Below are 14016 nucleotides of genomic sequence, written 5' to 3'. Positions count from 1 at the left end.
ATCAATGGAAAGGTTCACCAGCAAACCAGGTCATCAGAATCAAAGAGAATCACTGAATTCGAAGAGAGGTTATTTTAAATTATTGAGTCAGAAGAGCAAAAAGAAGAAAAGAATGAAGAAAAATGAAGAGAGCTTAAGGACATATGAGATGCCATTGAATAGACCAATATGTGTATCGTGGATTTCCCAGAGCCTCCCACAGAGGCAGAAAGAAAGAAGCAGAGAGATTATTTGAAGAAATAGTGGCTGGAAACTTCTCAAATCTGAAGAAAGAAATGGACATCTAAATTCAAGAAGCTCCACAGACTCCAGCTCTGATGAGCCTAAAGCACTCACTGTGGGACACATTGTAATCACAGTAGCCAAAGTCAAAGACAAAGAGAAAACCCAGACACAGCAAGGAAATGTAATTAAGACGCAGAAGAAAGCTCCCCCAAAATTATCAGAAGACCCCTCAGAATAAACCTTATAGGATAGAAGAGAGTGGAATGAACTATTAAAAGTGCTGAAAAGAACAGAGAGAATACTAACCCATGATATTGTGTATGGCATGACTGCCTTTCAAAAGAACATGAAATAAAGACTTTGCCAAATAGACAAAAGCCAAGGGAGCACGTGACACCAGACCTGCCCTGAAAGCCAGGGTAGAGAGTCCTTCAAGCAGGGACAGAAGGGATCAGAGACAGGAGACGAGCAAAAATACAGGCAAATGTCAACACAGAGGCCAACACAAAACTCGTCAAGGGTGTAAAGCAGTCTTAGTTTTGTTATGATATTTAAAAGAGCATAAGTTTAAAAAAATAAACATTTTAAAATACTGAGAATAATAGAGTATGAAGAATGAAATCACTGATACTTGAAAAAAATTAAAAGACTTGAGCACAGAAATGACCTTAAAAATGGGTTGATGGACACACAGTATAAAATATGTGATCAGTGACACCTAGGACAGAAAGAAGGGAAAATGTAAAGGAAGTAGAAGCCTTTTATGTAATTGAAGCTGAATCGTTTCTAACTTGAAATAGATTCTAATAATAAGACATCTTGTGTGATCCCCATAGTAACTACAAAGGAAATACCTACAGAAGAGATAAGAAAAAAAAAAAAAAAAAAAAAAGAGGATGAAGAAGGGAAAGGAAACAAAGCATGTCACTTCAAGAAACCCAAAGAAATAGGGAAGGAGGTAGCAAAAGAGAGAGGAATCAACCTGATGCAAGAATACAGAAAAAGTTAACAAAATGGTAATGCTATGTCTTTTCCATCAGTAAAAATTATGAAGATAAATGGATTAACCTTTCTGATCTAAAAACTTGAGTGCTTGAATGGATTAAGCTACAAGATCCAATGATATAAACACAAGAAACTCACTTTTGATGTAAGCATACACATAGACTGGAAGTGAAAGACCAGAAAAGATACTCCATGCAAATAGCATCCAAAAGAAAGATGGCTATGCTTGTCTCAGACAGAATAGGCTTTAAGTAAAATTGCCACAAGAGACAATGAAGGAAATACACAATGATAAATATTTGATTTAACAAGAAGAAATAGCAATTGTAAATATATATATGCATCCAACAACTGTACACCCAAATAAATGGAAGAAGTATCAAATAAATTGAAGTAGAAAAGAAGCAGTAAAGGAATAACATTAGACTTCAATATCCTATTTTAAGAACTGATAGAACCATGTAGAAAAGCATTAATAAGAAAGGGAATTTGAATAAGACTGTTGAGCAATCGGACCCAACAGGCACTTATACTTATAAAATACCCCACCCAACAATAGCACAGCACATTTTTTTCTCAAGCATACACTGAACATTCTTCAAGACAGACTACACGTTAGACCACAAATTAATTATTCATAAATTTTAAAAGCCTGAAATCACACCAAGTATCTGGTCTGACCACAATGGAATGAAAGTAGAAATTAATAGCAAAAGGCCAACTGAGGAATTCACAAATATGTGAATTAAATAAAATGGTCTTGCAAACTACTGGGTCAAAGAAGAAATCACAAAGAAAATTAGAAAATATCTTGAGACAAATAAAAGTGACCAGTCCATCGCAAATTAAAAAGTGTTTCTGAAAGAAATTGAAGGAAATACAAATAAAAATAAAGACATCCCATATTCATGGTTGGAAGATTGGGTTGTTAAAATGTCCATAGTATATAAAGTGATACACAGATGCATCAAAATCCCTATCAGAATCCCAGTGTCACTTGCCAAAAAAAAAAATCCTAAAATGCATATGGAAACTCAAAAGACCCCACATATCCAAAACACTCTTGGGAAAGAAGAACAAAGCTGAACACTCTTCCTGATTGTATAACATGTTAAAAGATACAGTAAGGAAAACAGTTTGGTGGTGGCTTAAACACTGACCTACAGGTCAATGCACTGAGTAGAGATCCTAGAAAGAAACCCTTGCGTATCAGTCATGATCTTTTGTAAGGGGGCAAAGACTACACAGTGGAGAAAGCAAAGGAAAACTAAATATCCACATGCAAAAGAATGAATCCGATCCTTACTTTATATCATATACGAAAAACAAAGACCTAAACAGAGGCTCCAAAGCTATAAAGCTGCTAGAAGAAAACACAATGGGAACTCTTCATGATATTGATCTGGCAATGATATCTTAAATATGACATGAACAGCAGGAGCAAGAAGAAAAGACAATGAGACTATATCAAGCCAAAGAGCCTTCTGTGCAGCAGTCAACACACTGAAAGAACCTACCTACAGAAGGGAAGAAAAGTTTGCAGACCTGTATCTGATAAGGGGTTAATATACCAACTCCTACAACTCTACAGGCAAAAGTGAACACAAAATCTGATATAAAAACAGGAGTTTCTCCAAAGCAGACATCCAAACTCCAACAGATACGTGAAAAGGTGCTGGAACCATTAGCAGACTGCAGATTCAAGCCATGACAGGTTCACACCGTTAGGACAGCTTTTACCAAAGAAATAATAAGCATTGGCAAGGATGTGGAGAAAATGGAATCCTAGCCACCTTGGTGGGAATGCAAAGCAGGAAGCTACTATGGAAAACCCTACGGGAGTTCCTGAAAAGATTAGAGGTAGAAACACTCCAAGGCCCAGATGACTCCAAAGCAACTGAGTACAAGATCTGCAAGAGACATGCACACCACGCTCACTGCAGAATCATTCACAACCGCCAAGGTGAGAAATCTCAGACTCACATTCCCACCAGTGGTGGGACGATAAAGAAAATGTGATATGTACGTCTACATCTAGCACAAATCTACGTTCACATGTACAAATATTCCACTTTTATATACAGTGCAGTATTACTTAGCCTTTTAAAGCAAGGAACCCTGGCACATGCTACGTAACAGACGCCCCTTGGGGACATCAGGTACGTGAAACAGGTCAGTCACGAAGAAAGAACACCACATGATTCTTGCATGAGGTCCCCAGAGCGCACGCCTCAGAGACAGAAAGCTCTGAGGCCTGGGGACATGGAGCTCTTGTTCAATGGGTACAGATTTTTAGTTTAGCAAGATGAACCATTCTGGAGATCTGTAGCACGATAGTGTTCAGGAAGTTAACACAACTGTGCTGCTCACTTAAAAACTTTTATGATGGTGAATTCTATGTGTTTTTAGCAATGGTTTTTAAAAATGACACCAAGTAAAACCCAAAACAAAAACCAGTCAAACTTTACCATAAATTCTTAGAACATAAACCTCAGAAATTAGTCACCTCAGATCCCATTTTATGAATAGACAGACTGGCACCTTAATTTTATCTGGCTTTATTCTCAGACTCTGTGGTCAGGTTAGTTTGCAACCACTTATTTTGTAAAGGTTGGGTAATGATTGAGAGGTGTGTGGTATATAGTATGTATATATTATTTTTTATGGGAATACGCACACCAGTTGTAAGCTTCGTGGGTGCTTCTTTGTGAAGCCGGGGACAACCCATGCGCCCCAGATGGATAGGATTTCAAACTCGCTGTCATGGACCAGAGATCACCAGAGGCACAGAGGCACTCACATTTGCAGGTTGTGTTTTCATTTTGTTTTGTTCTGTTTTGTCTTGTCAAACCAGGGATTGAACCACTGAGACACATCCCCACCCCTTTAAGTTGCTGAGACTGACCTTGAACTTGCAATCCTCCTGCCTCAGCCTCCCCAGTCACTGGAGGACAGGTGTGCCCCCGCACGGGCTTACATTTGCAGTTCTCTCAGTATCCTGGCATGGGATGGATGCCAACCTCACTTAAATTCACTTAGAAGAGCTGGACGACTTTTGTTTTCATTTTTTCACTGATTTTGGGCTTTATTCCAAGATGATGATTGATTTTTTTTTAAGCTCTTCCTTGACGAAGAACACAAAGGAAAAAATGATGCTGAAAGGTTTTCAAATCGCCTTTAAACCTTCTCTCCTTTTTACCTCACCGGTGCCAGGCGGAGGTTGGGCACTGCTCTTAGGCTGACCAGGACAGAGGCACCTGGGCGAGGTCTTGCCCTGGCCCTCCAGTGGCTGGGGTGCAGTCCAGACATCCTCCTGGGCTGGCATCGCTGTTCTCAATTTTCATGGAGGCTTTGCCCCTGGGGCCCAGCTAAGTGTCACCTCACAGGTGGACCCTAGAGAGGGGAATGACATTTCTATGGGACTTTGTTGCTTTCTTGTAACAACCAGGGAGCGGTTACTTGCTCTTCGGCGTCTCCAGTTCCTCCTGCGTCTGCCTGACTTTCTGATTTCTGCCCATTGGGCTGTGCTCCTCTTCTCATTTCAAAGTCCGCTCCTCTGTGACCTGCCACACGGAGCTGTCCCAGTGTGATACTCACTGGGCACTTCTTCTGAGTCTTCTGCGGGCTTTGGCTTTCCATCTCTGCAGTATTGGGGATGCAGCAGCGCCGGAGGCATGGCAGGCAAGAGCTGCGCTGCTAAGCTGGGCTCCAGCCCATTACCAACTACATGCCAGAGTGTTTTTACCTAATATTTCTGTCACACACCTGTCAGCATCAATTTCTTACTGATTATAATGAAGCCTACCCCAGCACTAATTTCTATTTTTATTGCACAGTGATAATCTTGTTAGAAGGCGACCCAAACTTTCTAAGTGACCAGACTCCTGCTGGACAAACCTTCAGAAGAAGTCTTAATATGCTGACGTCCTCTCCGTGGCGGGTCAGCAACCCCTGGAGTTGACAGAGCTGCTCAGGACAGGCTTCGGCAGTGTTCTCTCACTTAGTCCTCCACCTAGCCCTCCAAGGCACTGTGCCCAACCATTTCACAGATGAGGCCAAAACAAGCTTTTCCTTCTATCATCATCTTAGAGGACCATGGGACAGAGCAAGAATTCCAGCTGCTTCTCCACCTCAAGCAAGTGCTCTGACGGACCCCGTTAAACTAGGCCGTCATTTCCCACCTTGATATCTGCTTCATAAAGTCTAGAAAGATCCAGCCTTCTTATCTGAATGCAGGTGCATCCGTGGCTTCAGAAAGCTCCCTTCCTGAGAAATGGTTTGCTCTACATTCACTACAGAACTCATTATTTGTTTCTTGTATGCTGTAATATAAAACCAGTGAGCTTAACCATATCAAATCTACATAACCTATTTAAAACATTCTCCTAGCACTCACTTATAAGTTTCCTCATTTCTTAGGCTATATTTCTTTTGTCTTGCTCTTGTATTCAGTTTTAAATCCCTGAAATAAATGGAAAGTTAATGGCTCTCTGTTCCAAACAATATAGATAAAAGGCATATTAATAGACTTTTTAAAGAAGATTTGGGAGCTCACAGAATCACTCCGACCCAGGACTGCCAACCACATATTACTGAATGATTATAACTGGGAATCTAAATTGGAAAGAGGATGAGTAGCTGAATAAGACTTTATCATTCTTAAAGGAATTATTAAATATTTCAAATGTGTTCATTAAGGGTATACAGTACCACATGCTTGAGTTTTAACCACCAAAGGTTTATTTTTTAAAATACTAACTAATTCCAGGAACAAAAATGAATTAAAAATACTTTCAACATTTTAGTTAGAGGGAAAAAGGAATTCAAAGGGTGATTTTTATTCATAATTCAATATAACTTATTAAAATTTGAGCACTAAACGCATCCTTATTCACATCTTCAAGATATGTTTTGCCAAAAATGCCACAATAATATTTCTGAAGTAGTAACTGACTTAGTTTAATTAAAATGCTTAACGGTTATTACTTCTGTCATGGTAACTATGTGGATAAGTGATAAACACAAAAAACCTGGGAAGAGATATGACATCATCTCTGAGATGGTATAAGTTATGACTTCTTTTCTTTTTTCTCTTAAAAGCCTGTAAGTTCACAATTTATTTTTATATATCCATTTTCTTCTGGTAGTAAAATTTTCTTCCCAAAGTCGGCATGAAGTATATGGCAAACATGAGCTTGGTTCTCCTGTCGCTGCGGGTCAGGGCTCAGCAAACATCTTCTATAAAAGAGTCAACTAGCAAGTGGTTTACACTCTGTGGGCCACAGGATCTGAGTTGCTCAGACATCCTTTGTGCTGTTTTGCTTTAATCACAATTTTAAAATGTAAGGAGCATGCTTAGCTTGCAGGCTGTCCACAAGCAGACTACAGCGTGCATGCGGCCTGGCGGTGTGTTCTGGGCCCCTGGCTATAGGCTGTCTCCCACAGGGCGCTCGTTAAAGAAGCACCCTCCTTTCTTCTTATAAAGTGATAGGCGCACAGGGCAAATCATCATAGCTTTATGCACACCTGGCCACCAACCGGCTGGCAGTGTCCCTGAGGGAATCCCTCAGTCTCCCAGCGTCTTCCTTCCCTTCCTGGAGAAGGAGCAGATGACTGTAGAGGGAGGGAGGAGAGAGAGTCAGGAGGAGCCGGACAGGATCTGGGATGATGGGGCAGAAGAGAAAGGAACAGAAAGTGAGCTAGGGGCTGCATCCAGCCAGAGCGCAGGGAGCTGTGGGAGCTGGACTCTCCGGAGACCATGCTGAGGTCCCAGGCAGCGTTCCCTCGTCATTTGCACGTGTCACCCACCAAGCCTAGATGTGCACAGAGATCACGAGAGTGGTAATCACAGTACAGGGGAAAGGCAGACACTTCACCAGAGCTTTAATGCTGGGGGAGGGCGCCAGGTAGGCACTTACAGAGGGTGGGGAGGTCTTTGGGGAAGATGTTCTAGGTTGATTCCAGCTGAGCACAGTGAGAGGCGGGTTGTGTCTGAACACAAGGGAATGCAGAAAGCCAGTGCGTTAAGAATTGCTGTGTTCTACGTGGAGAGGTACAAGCACATCAGTGTTGTTCAGAGTAGGCGTATGACCCAGGAGAGGGGAGACAGGCAGCAGGAGGGGAGCAGGGAGGGGTCAGGGGGGCCACAACATGTGTCGGGCAGAGGAGAATGCACTTCACACTGTGGAAACAGGAAATCATTTAAGTCCTTTAAGCAAGCGGTTTCACAGCCAAATTTGCATTTAAGATAAATCATTCTGGCAACTGTACGCCTGGCTCAGAGGGGCACAGACTAGAGCAGGAAGATGAATTAGGATGGTCCCTGAGTCCTGGCTGCGGATGATGAAGCCCAGATCGAGGGCAGCCATAGAAGGTCAGAGGAGGGAAGACTAATTGGAGCAACGCTGGTGAGACAAATTGCAAAACCTTGATGACTGACGGAGATGGGAAGCGGGGGAGGGCAGGGGAGGAGCAGCGTGACCAGGACACCAGCAGGAACCTCGGAGCCTGGAGGGAGCCAGGGACTCGGACCCCAGCTTGGGCATCAGCAGCCAGCGTGGAAAGGAGCGCCATCAGGGAAGGTGCCCACAGGCAGAGGCAGGTGCGAAGGCACAAAAAAGAGGTCAGCCTGGAGATGCGGACGGGGAACCCGGGCAAATGCACGCAGCAAGCTACAGCAAGAGTGGAGGGGAGGCCGAGGGCAGTTCGCAAAGTGGGAGAGGCGGAGGCCAGAGGAAGAGCATGCAGGGCCCACCTGAGGAGGCAAAGGGAGAAGGCCAGGCCAGGGGTCAGGGAAGCTGGACCACGAAGGGCTGAGGAATACACTCGAATGAGGCCGACATAGTGAGCACGGACAGCACTTACAGTGTCTTCCACATCCACCAAGATAAGCACTCGGCAGAAATTATAAAGAACTGGTCATTTAAATAGCTGTTTTTTAAAAAATACGATTATAACTGGGCATAGTGGCACATGCCTGTAATTCCAGCAATTTGAGAGGCTGAGACAGGAGGATTGCAAGTTCGAGACCAGCCTCAGCAATTTAGCAAGACTCTAAAAAACATAGTGAGACCCTGTCTCAAATCCCCAGTACAAAATCAAAACAAAAAACAATTATATATAAAGTATTATGATCCCATGTGGGACATACCTGGTCACATAGCAAGACTCCATATCAAACAAACAAAAAATAGGTCGACTGTGTTTTGAGGCTGACAGTTGGCAAGCATGTTTGAAAATATCAACATTTCGATTACGTCTACTTTTAATTACAGTTAGATACTGTGAATATAAACTTCCTTAGAAGCCTGGTGCATTATTGGGTCTCTGGTTATTGTAATAACAAGAATGGCAAGTAAGAAAACCTTTACAGACTGACTAGGAAAGAGAGGTGCCCCCAGCTACATGGAGGGACTAGACAGGTATCACCCTGTGGTTCTCAGAGGCAGCACTCATGACAATGGCCAGGTTTCACTGTGTCCCACAGTCTGACTCTGCCTCTGTAGGACCAGGGATACCTGGTGAAAGCCTGTCCTTTCTGGGCACCTCTGGAGAACCTAGGATTGGCAGGCAAGGAGCACGCTGCCCTGGTCCTAGGAGATACACAATGTTCTTTTCAAAGTCAAGTTCTCCTATACTTGAACCATTATTCATTTCTAGGAAATATCACAGAACTGCTCATCCATTTTTATCAATGTATACTGTCTAAAAATCATTGTTAGACACATTTCCTTGAAAATAGTCCATTCCCAGGAGAGAAAATTTGAGTATAAATTCTTGACTTAAGTTGACCCATTTGTTCTCTGTAGTCAAAAGCACTGCCTAAATCCTTAGGGAGCCTCAGCTTGTGCAGGCATCGGGATGTGAAGGTGAGCAGCCATGAGGACAGGACACGTGAGCGAGGAGCACAGCCCCAGCAGGGCGTCTCACCTGGCAGGGGGTCTACGAGAGGGAGAAGGGCCAGGGTTGCATGACCTCCAGCGTCCTTGGCAGGGCAGGTGTGAAGGTCAGGGAAGATATTAGATGGAGAAGCAACTGGCAAGAGGCAGAGGTGTCTCTGCCATGGGTGAAGCACTGTACTCTAGGGCTGCCTCCTCCCTCCGTGCACTTCAGGTGAACAGCACCTGCTGCTACTGCCTGGCTCCTAAGCTGGCATGGCCAAACTGCATGCATTGTTTAAAAAATCTCAGTAAGGCTTCCTTATTCGCTTTACATGCTCAGGTTTTGCTCTCTAGAGATCTTGAAGAACACTGTATTGTGCCTGGCACAGAGTCAAATACAGATACGAAGAGTAGCTAGGAGAAAGGCTGGGGATGGAGAGCTGCATGCCACAGGGCCGAGGAGAGGACAGAGAGCATGTGTCCACACAGGTCTCTAGGCTGGTCCCCACCTCAGGCATCATCAGGCACCCCCATTCCCACATCCCTGACACTCTAGGGGTGCTGGGAACACAGAGCCCCAGTAGCCCTGCCAATGTTTAGCCAGGAGATCATCAAAACATCACCCCAGTTCTCTGGCCTCAATCCTGGCTGCCCCCTACAGTACTAGCATCTTCAGCCAATCATTTTTCAAGTTCCTGTCCACTCTGGTATTTTCTTATTCTATGAACATGTGCTGTCACGGATTGGAATTGCCCAGGTGATAAGATCTGGAAAGAGCAGATTCATTATTGAGGTGCTTAGCCGAGCACAGTCTCAAATTTTAAAAAGCATAATTTTCAAAGAGCTGAGTTCCAAAGCAATACCTTGTATCACATGAATATTTTAACACATTCATAATTTGTGAGTTATATACACACGTAGAGAATACACCCACACATATATTTGGATCACGTATATACCCTACATGTGATTATTTGTTTTACCCAACAGATTTTATTTTCCAACCTCTTAGGGAGGATGAGATGTTTCTACTTCTCTTTAGTTTCCTTCCAGAACATTTATGTCCTGCAATGGGTTCCTATTGAGTCGGTGTACTCCTTTATCTGCAGAGTACTGAACTGCCCACAGATCACATTAATGACCTGGAGCAGGAGCTACTGGAGCTTATATCTTCAAGCTTTTCAGTCCAAGGGAAGGGGATCTTTAGAGTATAAATTGCACAGGTAAAATACTTCAGCTATTTAGTGTGTGCTAAACAAATCATCTCACTTTATTAAATCCTCCCCCATTCTCAAAGGACGCAGATGAACTAAACCATGGAAGTGCGCTCTCTAGATGACATTTTATTGATTAAACTAATTTTTCCTTTGGTAAATAAATATCACACTCTAGATGATTTTTATAGCATGCAATTTGGTCTCTGGGACGCATTAACACTGACTCTATTGCAATGACTTATATCCTGGTTTCCAAACAAGTCCACCAAACATAAACCTCATATGCTCACACAAGTTAGCCACATGTGGCAAGAGACCAGAGATGTTAATGGTAAGTATCTGTCACCGGTGCATGTATAACATCAGCGATCTAAAACAACTTTGAACACACAGACATATTTTACAGTAGCCTGAATCTATGGATGGGATAAATTGCCTTCAAAGCTTTTAAAAACATCAAGAGCAAAATTAACTTATTCTGGCAGCTATGCAATAATCCCATGAGGAGGAACCTTGATAGTGCAGGGAACCTCTTTTTTTTTCCCCCTGTCCAGTCAGTGATTCCAGGGTCTCATGGATGACTTGTGGTCCCTTGTCCTTCCTTTGGATTCTAAATGAAAAGCTCTGAAGGACTGCGGGAGCATCATACACCGCCCGAGAATGCGAGGCAAACAGTAACCATCATCCCCGCTTGGACTCCAGAGCTTTCACGGGATTCTCAAAGAAAGCCACAACTCCAAGGAGGCTGAGAGCGTCCCCAGCTCCCGCGCTCAGGAAACACAGACCTGGCTTTCCGCTCCTTCACTTCTCTGGCCAATTTGGGGCAGCCAAGTTTGACTTGGTCCTGCTTAGCAATGGCTTTTCCTTCACCCTCTAAATAATTCTTTCAGGTGGCAAGGGACTAGCACGCGATGTTAATGTATTGGCTCGCTGCCCCCAGACAGTTCTGAGCCACAAGTGAGTGTTCACTGGCTTTCTATAAAATCACAGAAATACTAAGAGAACTTGACGAAAATCACCTTCATTTCCTTTCCGGTTGTACCAGGTACCCGTTAAACCAAGCGCTTCCACCGACCTCCTTGGTTTTACCTCGCCAGGGAAGAAGGGTGAGGAACAAGAGCTCTAGTAGGTGCCACGCCGCCCGCGGACCTGCCCATCACTTAGTCACCCGCCTCTAAGACAATGGAGCGGACATCGCCCGCGGGGGTCTCAGTGAGGGGTCAGTGGGATCAGAGAAGAGGCGACAGCTGGAGAGCCCTCCTTCTCTCATACATCTTTGTTCTCCGACACATCTCCGTTTCCATCCCCAAAGAGAAAGAGGAAGCACAGCCCGCCGCCCCAGCAGCGGTTGCATAGGTGACCGCGCCGCTTCTGCCATCTCCCTTAGCAACGCAAGGCTTCCGCGTCCCTCTGAATTGCCAGCTTCGCCCCCTCGTCCTGGGCTAGGTCCAGAGTTCAGAGGGCTGCTGCCCGCAGCCTCATAATCGCACCCTGAGGGTTGCGGAGTCTCCGCGATCCCTTTCGCTGGAAGGACCGAGAACCCCCCCCCCCCACGCCCCGCTGGCGTGTCCGGCCCGCTCGGTGCTGGCGCTCCAGCTGGAGACCCAGCGCCCTCCCCGGGACGCCTGCCCACCACCTCCAGGCCCCGAGGCGAGGCTGCTCCGCCAGCTTCCCCGCGCTGGGGACCGCGCGCCCCGCACCGCCCTACCTGCAGGAGAAGGGTCCGCGGACCCGGCGCCGGCCGCGCAGCGAAGGTCCGGACTCGGCTCTGGATCAGCCCGCGCGGCGGCCGCAGGCTGAGACGACCGCTCCGCCCGCCCCTGCGACCCGCAGCCGCGGCGTCGCGGCGACACTGCCCTGCCGCCCCGCCCCTCCGCCGGCGCCCCCCGCGCGGTGGCCGCCGCGGGTCGTGGACGCGGCCCCAGCCCAGGCGCCGCGCCCCGCTGCCGGCCTCGCGCGGCCGCTCACTGTCCGGCCTCGCGGGCGCGCTGACCGCCGGCGGTGCCGCCCGGCCGCCGGGTCTCCCGCCCCTCGTCTCACGCGCCCTCACGCGTGCTCGAGCCCGCCTCCCGGGTCTGGCGCCGTCCTCCGCGGCTCCCGCCCCTCGCCCGGCCGCCGAGCTGAGAATGGGGCTCACGCTTCAAACTTTTCCGTCCTGACTCTGCAAGAAGCCAGAGCCCCGCCGGGAGCGGGGACCCCGGACAGTCCGGCCAGAACAAAGGCCATCGCGGGGACTGTGGCAGTTGTCGCCAAGTGCGACGAGTGACCGACCCGTTTTAAAGCGACAGAGGCCAGCGCAGTCCTTCCCCCTCTCTGGCATTCAACAGCGTCCTGAAATCTGCTCCAAAATATGAACTTGGGCATGGGACAGGAGGAAGGAGGGCAGGACCAGCCTTCCCCTGGCGGACTGCTTGCCCCGCCACGATTTCCAGAGCCTCGTAACGCGTCCGCTGTGACAAAATACAACCTGTACCCGCCCCCAGTTTGGTTCTTAGTTGCCGGTAAAATGTTCCTTTGTCCACATTTTCCCATGAGGGAGAGATATATGCTATTTTAATTCTGGGGTTAATGAGGTGTGTGTGTGTGTGTGTGTGTGTGTGTGTGTGTGCGCACCCACACACATATTATACATGCACACACATATATAAAACAGCAGGGGGCCTTGTACGTAATGCACACTCAATAACTACCCAAACGAGTTTGTAACCAATTCATTGTTAGATACATTGGGATATATTGTGTGACAGCCGATTATGTAAAACACTCTGCAGAGGCTATGAACTTCATTCACATATGACATCATAACACTGCATTTTCAGGAACAGATTAAGTGACTTGAGAAACTTCCTAAGTTGCCGTTTATTTTTCAATTTTAAGTGCATTGAAATACTTTCCGTGAATTTTAAGATACCGCCGATGAGGCTGATTGACTTACAGTTACCATGAGACTATATGGAGTTTTCCATGCAGAAGGTGGCAAGACGGGAGACCCCAGTCAGAGTGAGTTCTTCTAAATAAAATTTGCAAAATTATCAAACTGATCAAAATAGTTCAGCATATTACCAAGAACAACGCAGGCTGGCAAGAATGGCTGTGAATCAGAAGTAAAATAGCTATTTCAGCAGCCACTTGTTTGCCTGGCATCTAATTATTTAGCACCAGACAAACATAAATGTGGGGTGAGGGATCTCACGTCCATGTTCATTCCATTGCATAGTATTTGAAGTCATTCTTTTCCCTTTATACTGTAAGATTTCTGTAGGAAAAGACAGGTGCACAAGTTTAGCTTAATAAAATTATTTCTGGTAGCCAGTGTTTAAGAATGTAGAGTGTGGTTCCCTCTCTCATTCCTAGTATTGGTAATTCATATCTTATTTTTCTTCCCCTGATTGTTGAGAATAAAATATCAATTTTATTGATCTTTCCAAAGACCCAACTTCCTGTCCTATTGATTTCTCCCTTGTTCTTCTTTATTCACATGTGACTTACTTATATTATGACTGTGATTATTTTTATTTCCTCAGTTTTGTTTGACTTAATATTCTCTTATTGTCCTTACTTTACATAGTAAAAATATGACAATTTAATTCGAAACCTCTCTTTTTTACAGATACATTGAGTGCTATAAATTTCTCACTAAATACTACCTTAGCTGCATCCCCCACATTTTAACATATCTTTTTATTTAC

At 45.3% G+C, this 14016-nt stretch overlaps 1 protein-coding gene across 2 annotated transcripts in view; it reads right to left on the bottom strand.

The window, feature by feature from the left end:
• The window catches only part of MYO16 (myosin XVI), a 551974-nt gene extending 539691 nt beyond the window's left edge, over nucleotides 1–12283 (bottom strand). For both annotated transcript variants that reach the window (XM_079137420.1, XM_079137419.1), the window contains exon 1: nucleotides 12036–12283. The gene's annotated coding sequence lies outside the window, so the exon portion shown is untranslated. The remainder of the gene's footprint in view (nucleotides 1–12035) is intronic.
• Nucleotides 12284–14016: the final 1733 nt, after the last annotated feature.

Source organism: Sciurus vulgaris (assembly GCF_902686455.1).
Source record: "Sciurus vulgaris genome assembly, chromosome: 4".
NCBI lineage: Eukaryota > Metazoa > Chordata > Mammalia > Rodentia > Sciuridae > Sciurus > Sciurus vulgaris.
This window is presented reverse-complemented; position numbering and strand designations above follow the sequence as displayed.